The sequence below is a fragment of the Vulpes lagopus genome, chromosome 6 (assembly GCF_018345385.1).
Source record: "Vulpes lagopus strain Blue_001 chromosome 6, ASM1834538v1, whole genome shotgun sequence".
NCBI classification, from domain to species: Eukaryota; Metazoa; Chordata; class Mammalia; order Carnivora; family Canidae; genus Vulpes; species Vulpes lagopus.
The window spans coordinates 123,417,529-123,435,989 of record NC_054829.1 but is presented as its reverse complement, the minus strand read 5'-3'; positions in this window follow the sequence as shown (position 1 = coordinate 123,435,989).

Genomic DNA, 18,461 nt, shown 5'->3' with positions numbered 1-18,461 from the left:
AATCATTAGATACCAAACTCAGATTTTGTCAAAAAGTATTACTTGGAGATAAAGGGATTTCAAAGCTACAGAGATTTTAATTCAAATCTGCACCCCCACCTACTATGGCCACTATAACCAGAGTAACACATGACTATTCTTCACTCTGAGTGTCTACTACATGCCAGGTAATTTATATATAGTATTTTATCCTTATAACAATCTGGGATGAAGATACAGATGGTTTTATTTTACAGATATAGGATCAGGCTCAAATTTGTTAAGTGTCTGGGCAGTAACCTAAACTTTCTTTGTTTTAGTTTCCTTGCTAATAAAATAGGGAAAACTATACTTACCTCCTATTAATAAATTTTAAGCAAGATACACATGTGATAAATTATATTTAGTGCCTTGAACCTAACAATCATTAAATAATGTGATAACCTTTCCATTTTCATTAAAATATTTTTCAAGTTCATGTCATTCACAGAAATAAGTCAGAATCTGTTTATAATATCAAGATAGGAGTTGGAGCACCCAAGATGTAGTTGGTCAAGGTTGAGTGTTTACGTAAATAGCTTACTTGACTGAGTCAGCTCCACATACACCAATATTTCTTATTAAAAAAAAGATATATAAGAAATAAGCACTCCGTCAGGACTTTTTCAGGCAGAGAAAGTTTGTTTCTTATGGTATACCATCTGTAAGAAGTAGTTGACAAGAAATGGCATCGTGCCTCTCACATTTGTCAAATTAAAAATAAAGTCTTGAATTCATATTAAGATAAAACAAAATTTTTAAGCCTCCTAAGATTCAAATCAAAAGACGTTTCATGCTTTAACATTCGGAGCAGCACTAAATGACTCCCTTGGGCTCATTGCTAATTTTAAAGCTATTAGACATAAGGGCTGGATTTCAAGGGAGGTATGGTACTGAATTCATTCTTTTCCTTTCCAGAGGGAAACCCATGAGGCTTTGAGATTTAAAGTCAGTCAGTTCAACAGACCATGACAAGACTTGAATCTTCTTGATAAATACAAAAACACATTAAGAAGCTGTTTGTTGGGGCTGCGTCGGGAATGGCTTTGAGCGAAACTTTGATTATCCAAGACATCTAATTCCTAAACAAATAAAAATATCACTTATTTATCTCAATATTTTGAAATTTTGCAATTATAAAGATGGCTTAGGAACATGGTGAAAGATATCCTCAGATTCTTGTAGATGGATCTCTGATATTCTATATCGCCTTTTGCATCACTGTCTAATGATATAAGGTTATGCAAGTTTTGATATTATTATTTTTCCACAAGATTGAACAACCAGTGTGTAATTTTTTGATCTTAAAAAATAATGTAAATAACTTTTCTTTGGTATCATATAATAATGCTTAGAAAACCACACATGATACATTATGGGTAAGGCAACACATATTCTACATTTTGCTGTAAATTCTTATTAATATAATAGAATCACAGTAATTTGAAATATAAATTAATATCAAGGAGATTCTCTACTCAAAGATAATTAATGATATTTTTTATTACTTGTAATAATCTTATCTTTCAAAGTAGTTATTTCAGATCAAATAAGATGGCACAAAGTAGTTTTAATCATATAAGTAAGTAAAGAACTGGGTTTGTGATTCAAGTAATGTGAGCTCACAAGAAAAAACTATTTTGTGACCTCCTATCTTGCCTCTGGAGATTTTAGGCAACAGTATCTCTCCACTACACTTGTACTGGAGGTCCTCTCGCAAGAGGATGACATAAGGAATATTCTATGTAATATGAATTATCTGTCTTTGTCACTGCAGACCCTATTTGCCTCTAGAACATATAGGCAGAGATAATAGACTTACCATGGCAGATGTGGCTATGGAATGGCCAAAAAATGAACAAACCAAAATCTTCCACACAGAAACAAAACCAAACTGAAACTGAAAAAAAACTAAAAAAGAAAGAAACATTAACTTTTGACAATTTACTGAGCATTTCCTCTTCAATATTCATTGCCATTATAACACCACCAGGGTATTACTGGCTTTATTATCTTTGATTTCTCATAGAAGTGATTCCTTCACATTCCCTTGTTCAATCCTCCTAGATGAGTGGCATGAACCAGAGAGATACCCTGAAGTATGATTAGGAAATCTTTAGCCCACAGAGCATCGTAGCACGTTTCTTGAGGGATGAACTCATGTCCTTGGTCTCCTTAATATCAGGTTCCAAAGAATCTTGATAACTGGCCAAATATTATCATTGTACAAAGTTAATTAAGCTATTATTTCCTATAAGACCTTAAAAGGACTCTTTATTCCTTCATATGCCCTCCAAGTCCTCTGGATTTAATAATAAATACTAAGAATATTGAATGCACTAAAATTCCCCTTTAATTCTGACAATTGGTACACTTTATTCTAGGCTTTGGCCAGGTAAAGGGCAGTCAGATCACCATTAGAATTTTTTTTAAGCCAATATACTTCTTATATTAGGCAAATTCTCCTGTGTGAGCCTTTATTTTCTTTACTTCTATATAAGAAGGAAGCTTTTGTTTCCTGATGTATAATATTTTCTTTCATTTAATCTTCTTCTTTGTTCTTTAGTAGACACTTTGTATCTGTTGGGCATATAATGTTCTTCACCTCCCATAATATCTCTTAATTATTTTTCTTTCAAAATAAAGATACAGATATCAAAGAGACATACAGGGGCACCTAGATGGCTTGGTTGCTTAAGCAGCTACCTTTGGCTCAGATCATGATTTTAGGGTTCTGAGATCAAGCGCTACATCAGGCTCCCTGCTCTGTGGGGAGCCTGCTTCTCCCTGTCCCTCTGCTGATCCCTCTGCTTGTGCTCCATCGCTCACACACTTTTTCTCAAATAAATAAATAAATAAATAAATCTAAATATTTAGCTTAAATGTAGATTAACATATATAATATATATTAGGGCTATATATATTAAATATATATATACATATTTAAGCTAAAAATGAAAAGATTTCAGGCCTTTTTTCTAGGTAAGTGATTTTCTATTGACAAAAAATTGTAAATTATATTTCAAATAAACAGAATTTTCAGAACAGGGCACAAATGAACTTGATTTTTTTTTCATAATAATACAGGATGTAGTTACTATCAAGTCTCTCCCATATCGGGGAGTATTGAAAATGAAATGTGAAATGAGCAAGGGTAGTCTGTTCTCTATATACAAGTATCCATAATTAAAGCAAAAAAAAAGTCAACTATTCCAAGCTATGTGATCCTAATTCATACAACTGAGTATGATGTCTCTAAAATTTAGATTTTTGAGGTACTTGAAAAATACACAGCATTGTTTATTAGTGTATATGCCCATATTTTACTTGACCTAACTGACATAATTTTATAATTTCTGAATGCTACACTGTACTGCATTGTAAGCATATATCATCATTCACTTATCCATTCAACTGATAATAAACATGAACATGGTATCCACATCTTTACTACCACAAGCAATGTTATATTTCCATGAGCATATGCGAGGGATATTTTTGGTACTAAATTTATTAGGTACTGCCAAATGGCTTCCTAGAATGGTCACTCTAACTAGACTTCTTCAAAACACAGATGCCTGTGTTTAGACACACATAGTATATAGGTTTAGTTCTTGTGTATAGTTGGATCTCAACTCAAGATAGTATTTTATTTGTATTTTGATGTTTAATGCAATACCTCTTATGGATTTTAAAAAACCTAACGTGGGGATGCCTGGGTGGCTCAGCAGTTGAGCATCTGCATTTGGCTCAGGGCATGATCCTGGAGTCCCAGGGTCGAGTCCCACATCAGGCTCCCTGCATGGAGTCTGCTTCTCTCTCTGCTATGTCTCTGCCTCTCTCTCTCTTTGTGTCACTCATGAGTAAATAAATAAAATCTTTAAAATAAATAAATAAAATATTTTTTAAAAACCTAAAGTGGAAGAAAAATGATGAAGCTAAGGAGAAAACATGCCAAAGAGATTTCTTAAACAAAACAAAAAATGTTCCTGTATTAATGCTCACATATTAAATTTTTTTATCACCTAATGTTAATAAAATAGATATTTATAAATTGAAACTAATATCTAGATATTTCTCCAAGGTGACAAAACTTTTTTTTTTCACTAATTCCTCTTTTTGCTCTTTTTTTTTAATTTAAATTCAATTTGCTAACATATGGTATAACATGCCGTGCTCATCCCATCAAGTGCCCTCCTTAGTGTCTGTCACCTAGTGGTACCATATCTCAAATGCCATGAAAGAAAATTTTAGGAAATTAATCTTGAAAATTTCATGAAAATAGTCCACTGTGTCAGGAATTGCTGTACTTGAATGTTATGAAGCACTTAGGAAAAAAGCTTTATTCATTGGGAAATACTTATGTTGATAGTATATAAAGGTTAGAATAAAAACTGCCTACTAAATTTTGAAATATGTTGATACCTCAGAAGGTAGAGAAACTTAGCAAATATGCTCTACTCAGAAGTCACACATTATCACTGTCTACACAGAAAGAAATAACATGCATTGTTCAGATTAATTTGTTTAATTTAGGTAAATTAATTCTAAAAATCAAACTTTAAAATATTTTTATTTTCAAAATATCAATTAATCTTTTTGAAATATCCCTCAAATATATACTTCATTTTCAATGTCTACCCAAGAAAGGCTAACTTAAGCAATGGCAAATTCAATATAGTAATAACAGTAATACTGTAGGCATATTAATAATACAATGAGAGGTGCTTCTATTGACTGCTTACTGTGTGCCTGGGACTACATAAAGATTACCCCCTTCAGTCCTCAGAAAACTATGAAATAGGGATTATTGTCATCATCCACAGAGAAGAAACAGGTGAAAGAACTTGATGTCTCATTATTTATAAGAGGCAAAGCCAGGAAAGTGTGATTCCATCAACTCAGTTTTTTCAATATATGTCCACTTTATCTATTTTATTTATTCTATTTTTTTGAGAAAGAGAGTGAACACGTGTGTGTAAGCAGTTGGGGGTGGGGGGTGGTTGGCAAAGAGAGAGGGGGAAAAAGACAATCCTAAGCAGGCTCCACACCTAGTACAGAGCTGGACTTGGGGCTGGTTCTCACCACCCTGAGATCATGACGTGAGCCAAAATCAGGAGTCTGATGCTCTACCGACTGAGTCAAACAAGCACCCTAATATATGCCTACTTATAAGACAATCCTGTGGAGGCACTTGAGTGGCTCAGTGGTTGAGTGTCTGCCTTTGGCTCAGGGCATGATCCCAGAGTCCTGATGTATCCAAGTTCCCTATCAGGCTCCCTCTGGGAGGCTGCTTCTCCCTCTGCCTATATCTCTGTGTCTCTCATGAATTAAAAAATAAAATCTTAAAAAAAAAAGCAATCCTGTGATGATGAATTTTAGGAGTCAACTTGGCTGGGTCATTGTGCCCATATATGTAATCATATTTTATCCTGTATGTTTTGAGAAGATGGGTTTTGGGTAATGCTAACATTTAAATCAGTGGACTTAGAGTAGAGCAAATTGTCTTCCATAATGTGGATGGGCTTCAGCCAATAGGTTGAAATCCTGACTAGAACAGAAGACCAACTTCTCCATGAGGAAATTATCCAACAAACAGCCTTCAAACCTGAACTACATCAGTTTTTCCATGGGATTCTAGGTTTCCAAATTGCTGGTTTTGGTCTTGCTATCCTTCAAAATTATGTGAGCTAATTGCTGAAAATAAATCTCCCTTTCAATCCCTTTCTGGCTTTCTCTGTCTCTGTCTCTGTCTCTCTCTCTCTCTCTCCACACACACACACACACACGCACACACACATACACACACATACACACACACACACACCCTATTGGTTCTGTTTCTCTGGAGAACTCTGACCAATGCAAGTGCTAAAAGCTATAATAAATATGTTTGTGAACTCCAAGTACTATTATTTTATTAATGTCTTTCTTGTCCTATTTTCTTCCTATTTCCCTCCTTCTTCTCCTTTCTCTACTTCATTTTTTAAAACAATAATTTTGTCATGGAAAGTAACCTCATGTCTTTTTCTCCATTCTCTGTATGTTTATTTCATTATCACATCTGTTCGGGTTTTGTTTGTGTGTTCTTAAGTCTAGGCAAGAAAGAAATCCAGTCTAAGACTTCATTCTCAACTGTCTTTAGGTCAGATCGGGTTTGCTTCAAAGAATTCTAAATCTTTACTTATCCTCTAGTTCCTTTTGTGGCAGAAGAGGTAACATTTATATCCTATTTGCACATGCTATATCTTACCCTTTAATTGAATCAATTATTGTTTCAGTCTATTAAATCTTTTAAATCTTCAAATACTTATCTCGAGTCCTGACATTTTTTGATTCAATCTATGTTTTTAAGCTACATTTGCATCAGGATTTTAACTATGAACTTCTGATGTGCAGGTTTCTTCTAGCTCAATTGGAAATTTCCTACCTGCCTTATCTATTCTTATTATAAAATTCAAGCTGTGGCTGTGAAGTCTTCAATAAATTTGCCTTAAAATAACAAAGTACAAGATTATTTTGCATTGACTTGAGAAGCTCATCCTTCTGAGGAATCTTAGGTCTTCTCTATACTTTGATCAAAGCCTCTGATGCCAGCCAAAATCGGAGGTAGTAATAATTTCTGAGTATTTTTCATGAGTAGGTGCTTTATCTCTCCAGGGTGGATAACAGGGAAAAAATGTAAAGAAAGATCTTGGATATTTTCTACTAACCCACTGTCCTAAATGAAATGTAAATCTTCATATTACTACAGAGAGTGTTTTTATATTTGTTCACATTTTATATGATGCATGAACAGTTCAAAACAATATCATCATCATCTGTAAATTTTAAATTTTCTCCAGATAAAAAGCTAAATAAAAATGGATGCAGACGCTATTCAGAAAACTATTTTGATTAAATCAATGCATAACCAAAACTAGTTTTCAGGTTTATTTTTAATAAATAATTTCAGTCTCTTGGCTAATCATAAGACAGGTGACAGATGTCTTGGATGACAGATATTCCTAGCTCAAACTATTATGATGGAGTGGCCATAAGAAGGACTGATGAAAGGGGCCAGCTGTCTTTAAGTCTTCCTAAGGAAAAGCTATTTCCTCTTTATCTGGTATCTTCAATACTTGACATAATCTGTAAATATACTTAAAGTAATGATTCAAAGTGCTCCCATTCCTTATGCCTGCTTCACAAGCCTTACCATACTCTACTTTGTTCTAGATACTAAGCTCAGTTGAGAAATTAATCAAAGTCTCAATCTACAATCAACTCAAAACCTTTAATATATTTGCTAATCACACTTGCTTTGGACCATCAAAGATAATGAGGTAATTGAGCTTATAATAGAACTTACTTATTTCCAAGAGAAGGGAAAGTTTCAGAATCACTAGACCAAATCCTTCATTTCCCAGACAATGGTATTGAGACACAGAAGAGAAACTTAGCTTACGTTATACTTTTAAATTTGAAAGGTCAATATTAAAGACTATTTTCTTTTGCTTATAGGTCTTTATACTTTCATCTAAATTACTATCCTTCTGCAATATGAAATGTCTTTTAGGAAAACAAAAGACTTTGTAACTTACTTTTTAGTCAGATAACTGAGAGCTGATTATCTGATTTTTTTTTCCTGAAATAGAAAATTGTCCCACAGTTTTATAACTCTGTTAAAGTTAATAATTAAAATTTCTTAAAAGCAAAATTGAATATTTGCCAATTCAAGTTCTGATTATGTTAATTTAAATTATGAATGCATTTTTGAGTGTTATCATGTATTTTTAAGACCTACTGATAGTTATAGGAAGGATTTGGAGCAAAGATAAGTGTGCTTCAAATGGTAATGCATGCCGCATTTTTAATGCAGTCCTTTAACCCAATACGTTTATCTTTAATTCCTCCATAATCTTTTTAAAAATGATGTCTATGATGCGTTAGTAATAAACTACTTTATTTCAATTGCTTACATGGTTGAAAATTGTATTTCTCTATATTACAAAAACACTTCTTTCATTTCCTTTTAAGTTCCTGACATAAGGACACCTTGTACAAGTAATTAAGAGAATGGAATGTATCTGAATTTATTTACATTCTAAGAACATTAAATTGAATGAATTGTACATCTAGCTTATATGTGACCTTTGGAAAAATCTGCAATGCAGCAAAGTGATCAAAAAGAAGGGCTGTCCCTCAACCTGATGTGATTCTCAACGATATGTAATACTTTCAACATATGAATAGCTTAAATGAAAATTGGTGTTTCGCTTTCTCTATAATTTTTAATTATAGTTACAATCAAATGTGGCCTTGGCCTCTCAAGTGGCCAGTTAAGAAATATTCAGTCCTTGCCTGATAGATTCCTGACACTTTATTTGGCAGAGCCTGTGAAGTTAGAGACGGGAAGTTACCAGGAAAGCTCAGAGAGGGGATGGGGGACACAGACCCACAGAGAGAATATAGATAGAGAGAAGGCAGGAATTTACAGGAAAAAAAAAAAGAAGCATATTTTGAAAAAATGGAAAAATGAGAATAAGGAAGAGAGAAAAACTCAGCTCATTTTAGACTGATGGCAAGATGTGAGAACTAATAGTGACCAATATCTATGACTATCCATGATCTAAGGTCAATATGTGTCTTGGTTTGAAGTACTTTTCATACCAGAAGCCATTTCATTTTCAGAGAATCCTAAAATAGAGATATATTTATTCCTACTTTTGACATAACACATTGGATGCATGAAGAAATTACATATAGTCTACAAACTCACAACTACTTACATTGGGGGATTAAATTCTTCATCCAGAATATAAAATGATATTAGTGTCAGGTACAAAATGTAATAATCCAATATTTGTATATATTGAAAAATGGTCACCACAATGAGTTCATACATACACCTGACTCCAACGTTTCCACTTCTAACTAAATCACCAAGAAAAAGAAGATTTCAGAAAAAAATTATGTGGTATTAGAAACATAATCCCCTCTGCAATTTAAGAAACTATTGATAAAGTTAATTTAAAAGGACTTTTTCATAGTTTTCTTTTACTGTGACAGCATACTATTGCTGGTGTCACATGGTAGTTCATCTTTATAAAAATTACATATACACATATTTATGCAGTTTATTTAGTCATTATGACAATACATGCCTCTACTCATGATTTTTCAATTGCACTTGTCTTTCTGGAAAGAAAATTTTTACAATAAGGCAATAGGCATTTAATATAGTGATAGGGTAGAAATTTTTAATTATATCAACCAAGTGCTCTCTCTCCTTCTCTCTCTCTCTCTCTCTCACACACACACACACACACTCAAAATAAAAGGCCCAACTGGGATTGATGAATTTTGAAAAATTGCATAAGAATGGATTTAATGTTTGTTTTTGCTAAAGTGTAAATTTTATCTATCACATTTGCTATATCTACTTTCTTCTATAATTGCCAGGGACTAATTTATTATCCCTAGTCCTATAAATTGTAAAAGCAGCTTTTTATAAGAGGACTCAATTAGTGAGGCAATTGAACATATTATAGCACATGCCTTTTACTTTTGTGACAGAAATAAATTATATATCACTATGCAGTAAATAGAGTAAAATTATATTTTAGTAAGATTAACTGTAATTGATTTGATTAATTTCAATGGCATACCAAATACACTGTAGAACCTACAAAAACATGGAGCCATTAAAATAAGAAGACAAGATGGTTTTGCATGTGAATACATGTGTGTGTTATATATGATATATAAATACACATCTATAAATTTGTGCATAAATATATTATCAACTTATTAATTTGAAAGTTTTAGAAGATATTTGCACAATTTTCAGTATTGAATTGAATATTGATTTATAAAGAACTTTAGTTTTCCTATCATAGCAGGTATTACAAAAGAAAAAAGAAACAACAAAACAAAACATAGTCCTTCAATTTCTTTTACTGCTAGATTGTTCCCTGCTCATTTTGTTTTCATCAAGTTTCCTTTCCTTTTATTAACCCCCTTTTACCTATGATGAAAATTTTATTTTTACCAGAGAGTCATTATAAGCCTATGAAGGCTTATTCTGATTATCTCTTAGAGAGATTGTAGTGTATTAATTGTAATATTTACTTTGTTTTCCAGCTTAATATGGATTTCTCCTTCCTCAGTTAGTGGACGGGATTATAGCTTGAGGGTCACCTCCCTGTATGGAAGGGGCCTGTCAGATGGGGCTGTTACATGGGGCTCCCAACATACTGAACAATATGTTTTAGGTAATTGCTTAACTTTATGTATTCTCCTGCTGTTTTCTTGACTTTCCAATATTTTGGCTGCGTCATCATAGCTTATTTTGATTCTCCCTACAACCTGCCAGTTTGTATCTCCCTGGAACTCAACCTAGACAATTGGCACCAGCCTTGTCCCTCTCTTTGTATCAATTTATAGCTAGGAAAGATGTTTAGGCTGCTTTTCCAGGCTGTAATACAATGTAAGAAAGAAATGTAAACTTGGATAGGTTTAGTTTTCAAAAGAGTGAATTGAAGTTTACTGTTACTTCAGTGAGTATATTGACTAAGCATATAATGGGAAAATGTGCCTGCAGAGAAAAAAATGGACCTTTGTTTCCTGTCATTCACACCACTTTCTCACATATATATAGAACCAAAATGACTGGATGAGTTGGCCCAGTCATCAAACAATTAATTCACATCAATGAAAAATACAAACATTAAGTGCTTAAACTAAATATTTCATATTGCTTGAATAAAGAAATGAAAAAAGAGGTTACTTCTTAATTATTGAAATTATTTAGTTTCACTAAATGAAAGAAATTCTAAACAAACTCAGCTCACATACTTACTTAAAAACACGCACAAAACCTCATACACATGCACACATCAAATATATGTCCCTTGAGTATCATTAATAATAAGTAACTTTACTCACTTGTCCCACTGAGACTTCAAGAAAACGAAAAGACTTTCTCTATATGTATCCATGAGGTTAAGTAGGAACAGGCTACTACTTTATCAGTCTACAATTAAAGATACTCAACTATCAAAATGCTGTTTCAATTTATAACCACAGTTTTTTTTTTTTTTTGTTTTTTTAAAACCACAGTTTTAAGTTTATTTCTCACATATACAATATAAGAATTGAACAATAAATAATGTCTTCTCTAGTCCCTGAATTATCTCTATTTTGCTAGAATTGCAAAATTAATGTCCCGTTATATTGCACTATTATGAAGAGTGTAACTGAAATTACCCAAAGAATACCTGGTACTCTTATTTCAATATTTTCTTGTTTATTCAATTGACAATTTTGTTTTTGATTCAATGAGCATATTTTAAAGGTATTTTTATCTGTTCTGTGTGGTACAATCTATCATTACACAGATACAATTATGCAAATAAAATACAGCCGATGAATTACAGATCAATCTTCCTATTCAGCTTTGGAAAAAAAAAAAAAAAGAAAAGAAAATCTTTGACCACGCTAGTAACAAAAGAATAATCCATTAGTGGATTATCTGGCCATTATCCATTATCTGACCAGAGATATCAATGGATTTCTGGAAAACTGAAAGCAAGTAGAATTGTGGGAAAGATAAAGGAAATAGATAAAAGAACATCTGGAGAAAACTGCCAAGAAGGCTGGTGCCAATTGTCTAGGTTGAGTTCCAGGGAGATACAAACTGGAAGGTTAGAGGGAGAATCAAAATAAGCTGTGACAACACAGTCAAAATATTGGAACATCAAGAAAACAGCTAGAGAATACACAAAGTTTAGCAATTACCTAAACATATTCCATAGGCACTGGGAGAAACCGGAAAAGGAGAAAATAAGAAAGAGAAAGGAAATAAAACATGTTCCTGGGCCAAACAAAGACCAGATATTCAGAGTGAAATGATTTCTACAGAGGAGTATCCATAATAAACAAATTAAAAAAGCAGCCAACACCTTGATCCACCCAGGTAAAAATCTAGAAGACAATTCACAGAGAAGAAGGGTGATGAGGAGGAGAAGAATAAGGAGGGGAAATGGTTACCTAACAAGAAATAAGATTGGTATTACATTAAATTGGCAAGATACAAAAAGACAATAAAACCATGCCTTGGATTTCTGAGGAAAGAAGATTCTGAATTAAGAACTGTATAGCTATTCAAAGTTGTAATCTAACATGATTTCAAAATAAATAGTAAGAGAAAGAAACTATTCAACAAATGTTTTTATATACATTTGAAAAGTAAGAAAATATAGATTGATTTTCTTAAAATGTCCTCAGTAAAATAAAAATGGGATATAATGTAACAAAGTAAGAAATTCCACAGTGGAAATCCTAGAAATATAAATGAAGAATCTCCAATCTGTAAGTTGTGATACAATCTTCTTTAAATTGGAAGAAATTTTAAAAAGAAGTCAGAATTTTATGAGAAATGTATTAAAAATAAGCTATAATTCATTTAACATATTACAGAATTACAAATAAAACAATATTAATGATATGAAGTTCTATGCTATTTTTTGTCAAAGAAAGATGATTAGATATTACACAGAAAAAAATTTTAATATAGTCTGAGTCTACTTATGAAATAACCCAAGGAATGGCTTTATTGCAATCAATGTATAAAATATAAATAATGAGACTTTATTTACCCTAAATACTTGAAACAGACTTCCAAGTAGTGTGGGTTTGGTGACATATGATTATATTTCCTTTACTTTGGAGCTCAATTATAACAATATTGACATAGTCATAGCTTCAATACTGTTTAGAAATTTTCAGCATTTACAGTGATCAATATGAGTGTAACATTAAAAATAAGTGTTTTACAGAAATTAAATATAAAAAAAAACTTGGTTAAATAAAAATAATAGTGAAACTGACAGAAATTAGTAGATGTGTAAGTTAATGGATTAAGAATGAGGTTTATACATAACCTGAAGCTAATTTGTGTAATAACTTGAATAAATAAAAATTATTTAATTAACTATGCTGAGAGGTCCTAGCTAGGCTACTTACCCCCTGTCTTTATAACACCAACCATGGCAATATTAGGATGAACCCACAGAAATTCTCTTACTAAGACAAGTATTCCCATTTCCTCAACATCCTCACCATCTGCTATAGATTGAATATTTGTGAATCCACAACATTGAATGTTGAAACCTAACCCTCAGTGTGCTGAAATTTGGAGGTGGGGCCTTTAGGATGTCATTATTTCCTAAGGTCAAAATGCTTACATAAGAGGCTCCAAGAAGGATCCCTCCCTTCTTCCACCGGGTGAGGTTTTACTGAAAAGATGGCAGTCTACAAAACAGGAAGCAGGCCCTTACCAGACCTGGAAGCTCCCAGCACTGGATCTTGGACTTCTCAGTCTCTAGAACCCAGAGAAATAAATTTTTGTTGTTCATAAACCACCTATTCTATAAGATTCTCATGTAGCAATCCAAATAGACTAAGACACCATCTCAAAGTTAAAGAGAAGATCCATAGATTTCCTACTTTTCTGACAAAACCGATTCCTTCAACAATGTCGAGCTCATCGGTACAATGAAAGAGATCGGTCTCCAAAACGAAACTGCCACAATTTAAACTGAGTATTTCTATTCCTTGAAGAGACCATGGAACTAATCCCATGATGGTTTACATCTACGATAACTTCTGTCAACACAGAATCCAAGACTCTCAGATAATCTTTTATTATTCAGATGTATGATTCTGAACCCTCTTTCAAATAATCACGTATCCTTCTAACCAAATGTCAGTTTTTTTCACTGTACCTTTCTAACCAGATCATAGCAAAATTGTCTACATTCCAAAACTATTTTCAAAGTTCATTTCACTTCTTAGCTCTAAATAAAGTTTAGCCATTCCATGGGAATACTTCTTAACCTTGAGACCTTTGCTCCCCACACATAATTTGGACTTCACTGTTCATCACTATAATTACTCTCCTCATTCTTTATGCAATGAACTCACCAATCTTCAAGGTGATGATTCCGTACTTCTCCACCTTCATCTGTAGCACTGTCACTGACACTTTTAGCTGATAACCTTGCTCCTTATTTCACTGAAGGAGCAGAAAAACTTAGAAGAGGATTTCACAAAATCCACGCCAGTTTATCTGAATCATCTTAAAATACTGAAAATATTGGATTTATCATTAACTCTGCATCATAACTTAGTTTAAATCTGTGACTGAATTATGTCAGCTCTAACTGCAAAACAGATCCTGACTCCAAATCTTTTATAAGAACAGTATAACATTAGCTAAAACAAAACAAAACAAAACAAAACTAACATACAAAAACTTGACAAAGATATTACAATAAGGGCAAGTTACAGAACATTTTTTTCGCAGCTATAAAAATCTTAAATAAAATATATAGGCAAAATAAAATGTGACAATATATGACAGGATGATACATGATGAGTAAGTTTATTTTAAAAATACAGGGCAGCCCAGGTGGCTCAGCGGTTTAGTGCCACCTTCAGCCCAGGGTGTGATCCTGGAGACCCGGGATTGAGTCCCACGTTGGGCTCCCCACATGGAGCCTGCTTCTCCCTCTGCCTGTGTCTCTGCCTTCTCTCTCTGTGTCTCTCATGAATAAATAAATAAAATCTTTAAAAAAATAAAAATACAAAGATGCTTTAACATAGTGAAATTGAACAACATAATTTATCATATTAACAGAAAAAAGAGAAGCATAATATGATAAAGTAGGTAAATGAATGAATGTCTTCAGGAAAATTAATAACCTATCAATAATTAAAGAAATGATTCTACCAAACCAAAGGCATGAATTTTTTTTGACAACATGAAATTTCTTAATCTGACAGTCTCATTAAAAGTATTAAAACAGCTTTCAATAAGTATGCTTAATGATAAGATGACAATCAACTTCCTTTCATTACTAAACTAGAAGTTACAGACAATACAATAAGACAAAAGATTATCACCGACTTAGGAGTAAATCTAACAAAAAAGTTCCAGACTTGTACATTTAAAATTACAAAGCATTGCAATAAATTTAAGTTATATACAGAGGGCTGTAACTTGTTCATCTATTGAAAGACTCAATATTGAATATCTTTTTTTTTAAAGATTATATTTATTTATTCATGAGAGACACAAAGAGAGAGAGAGAGGTAGAGACACAGACAGAGGGAGAAGCAGGCTCCATGCAAGGATCTTGATGTGGAACTCGATCCCAGGACCCCGGGATCATGCCCTGAGCCAAAAGCAGACACTCAACCACTGAGCCACCCAAGCATCTCTGAATATCTATCTTTGTCACCAGTGTTGAACTATATAATATCAAGATGGTTTGATATTTTGGGAAAGATACAAATGGTATAGCCAGACAAAATATAGAAACTGTGGACAGCCCTAAAAAAATATATGGTTTTGTGATTTATGGAAAAAGAGACAATGCAGTCCAATGGGTCAACAATTGTGTTTTCAATATATGGTTGTACATCGTTTGGGTGTCCATACAGGAAAAAAGAAAGACCCCTGCATCATACCATATACAACAACCAGTTTCAGGGGTGCCTGGGTGGCTCAGCTGGTTAAGCGTCATACTTATGATGTCAACTCAGGTCTCAGGGTCGTGAGTTTAAGCCCATGGAGTCCATGCTGGGTGTGGAGACTACCTTAAAAAAAAAATCAGTTTCAGACTTATTTCAGTTCTACATGTAAAAAATACAAAAATAAAACTTGTAGAAGAAAGTATGTAGGGCAGCCTGAGTGGCTCAGCAGTTTAGCACCACCTTCCGCCCAGGGCATGATCCTGGAGACCCAGGATCGAGTCCTACCTCGGACTCCCTGCATGGAGCTTGCTTCTCCCTCTGCCTGTGTCTCTGCCTCTCTCTCTCTCTTTCTCTCTGTGTCTGTCATGAATAAATAAATAAAATCTTAAAAAAACACATTAAGTTATTACTGTCCACCTAGATGAATAAGTTAACCAAGAAGACAGCACTGAGTATGGGTGAGGATATAGAGCAATTAGAATGCCCATGTACTGCAGGTAAGAATGGATTTGTACAGATATTTTGGAAAGTGTTTGTAAATATTTACTAAAGGTAAAATATACATACCTTATGATCCAGAAATTTACACATAGGATATAAACAGCAAAAAAATGTGCAGTGCATTCACCCAAAAGCATTTCCAACGATAATCACAGCTGAATTCTTAATAACCGTCCCCAATAGTAAGCAATCCAAATGCCCACTAGCAGTAAAACTGATAAATTCAATGTAGCATATACACACAAGGACAATATAAAGCCACCAAAATGAAATGCACAAAACACTTTTAACTACAAGCAAAAGCATGTATGACTCTAGCAAGCAATGTTGAGCAAAAAGAAATTGGAAACATTTTTATCATTCCACATACCTGAAGTTTAAAAACAGACCAATTTATTCTGTATTGTTAAAAGTCAGATGTCGATTCATCTTCAGAGAAGCAGCAACAAAAGGGGTGAAGGGATGTTGGCAACAGTCTATTTTTTGATCTGGATCTTACTTCCACAGTTATGTTCGCTTTGTTAAAAATCACTGAACGGCACATGTATGACTTTTACACTTTTCGTATATTTCCATTAAAAAACAGCTAATAAACAACATCAACGACAACAAAAGATCCCTAAATACCATTTCATGCCACTTTCATTGCTACCATTCTACTCTCAACTATCATCACTTTTGTCTCTGAAAACTACACACACACACACACACACACACACACACACACACACACCAGGTCCCATCTATCCTGAAGAAAGCTACCAGCATGAACCTTTTACCATGGAACTCACACCTCTATTTAAAATCTTTCAGTGAAAAAAATAATAAAATAAAATAAAATAAAATAAAATAAAAAAATAAAATCTTTCAGTGGCTTTCCATTTCAGTCAAAGTAAAATCCATAGTCCTTGACATGGTTACAAGATTGTGAATAAATTGGCCTCTGCCCATCAACTCAACACTAACACTCTCATTGATTAGGCTGTCCCGGCAGCCCTGGCTTACTTGCTTCCCCCAAAATTTGCCAAAGATGGTTCCTTAAGCTATGCATTGTTTAGAATACTCAAACAACTACTTCCTCATTTCATCCTTTGTTTGAACATTCCATACGGTGAAGGTCTTCACTTACTTTCCTACTAAAAGAATAAGATGCTGCCTTCACCCTCTATTCCTAGACACTGCTTTGTTTTTATAACATTCATCAGAGTCTCACTTATTACATATCATTTGGTTAAACTTTTTCTCACCTATCTATAGAAGTTTCCATTAGAGCAGAGTATTTGTTTTGTTCACAAATGAGTCCCCAGGATTTAGAATCATACTTGGCACATTTGTTGAATGAATGAATGAATGAATGAATGACCTAACAATTGAGAAGCAGGAAATAGGGAGTGTGTATATAGGGAAATAGCTTAAATGAATTAAACAGCAGGGAATAAAATATTTTAAAATCATATAAGTTTAAAAAGAGGAAAAAATTGTATTTATTGCCAAAAACTCTAAACAGCATAACTAAAAAGCTGAAAAAAAATTAAAAATGTGTTTCTCTAGAGGTAGGAATTTAAGAGAAGCAGCTGTTAGTGGAGAGATGTTCACATGTTTTAGTGTTTTGTAGAGTCTAAGTTTTTATATCAGATGCATTTAAAATTTATGAAATAATAGTTGTTTTAACAGTTTTTTGATCGAATTTTAGGGACTTTTATGTATAGTATCATGCTCGCTGCAAATAATGACAGTTTTCTTTCTTTCTTTCCAATTAAAGTATACTTTATTTCTTTTTCTTATCTAATTGCCCCAGCTAGGATTCTAACAGTATGTTGAATAAAAGTGTTGAATAAAACATGACCGTATATCAGAAATGGATGCTGAATTCTGTCAAATGCATTTATTCTACATCTATTGAGATGATCATATGATTTTTATCCTTAATATTGTTAATGAGGTATATCACATTAATTGATTAGTGGGTGTTGAACCATCCTTGCACCAGGATTAAATCCTACTTAATCAAAGTGTATGATCCTTTTAATGTATTGTTGAATTCAGCTTGCTCATATTTTGTTAAGGAGTTTTGCATATATGTTCATCAGGGATATTGTCCCTTTTTTGTGGCATCTTTGTTTGGCTTCAGTGTCAGGGTTAATGCTGTCCTCATAAAATATGTTAGGAAGAGTCTCCCCCCTTCTATTTTTTAAAAGAGTTTTAGAAGTGTTTGAGAAAAAATAGTATTAATCCTTCTGTAAATGTTTGATAGATCTACCAGTGAAGCCATCTAGTCCTGGACTTTTATTTGTTGAGAGGTTTTTAATTATTGATATTAAATCTCATTGTTACTATAGGGTCTGTCCAGGTTTTTAATATTATCATGAACTAGTGCATTGTATATTACTAGGAATTTATCTATTTCTTCTAGGTTGTCC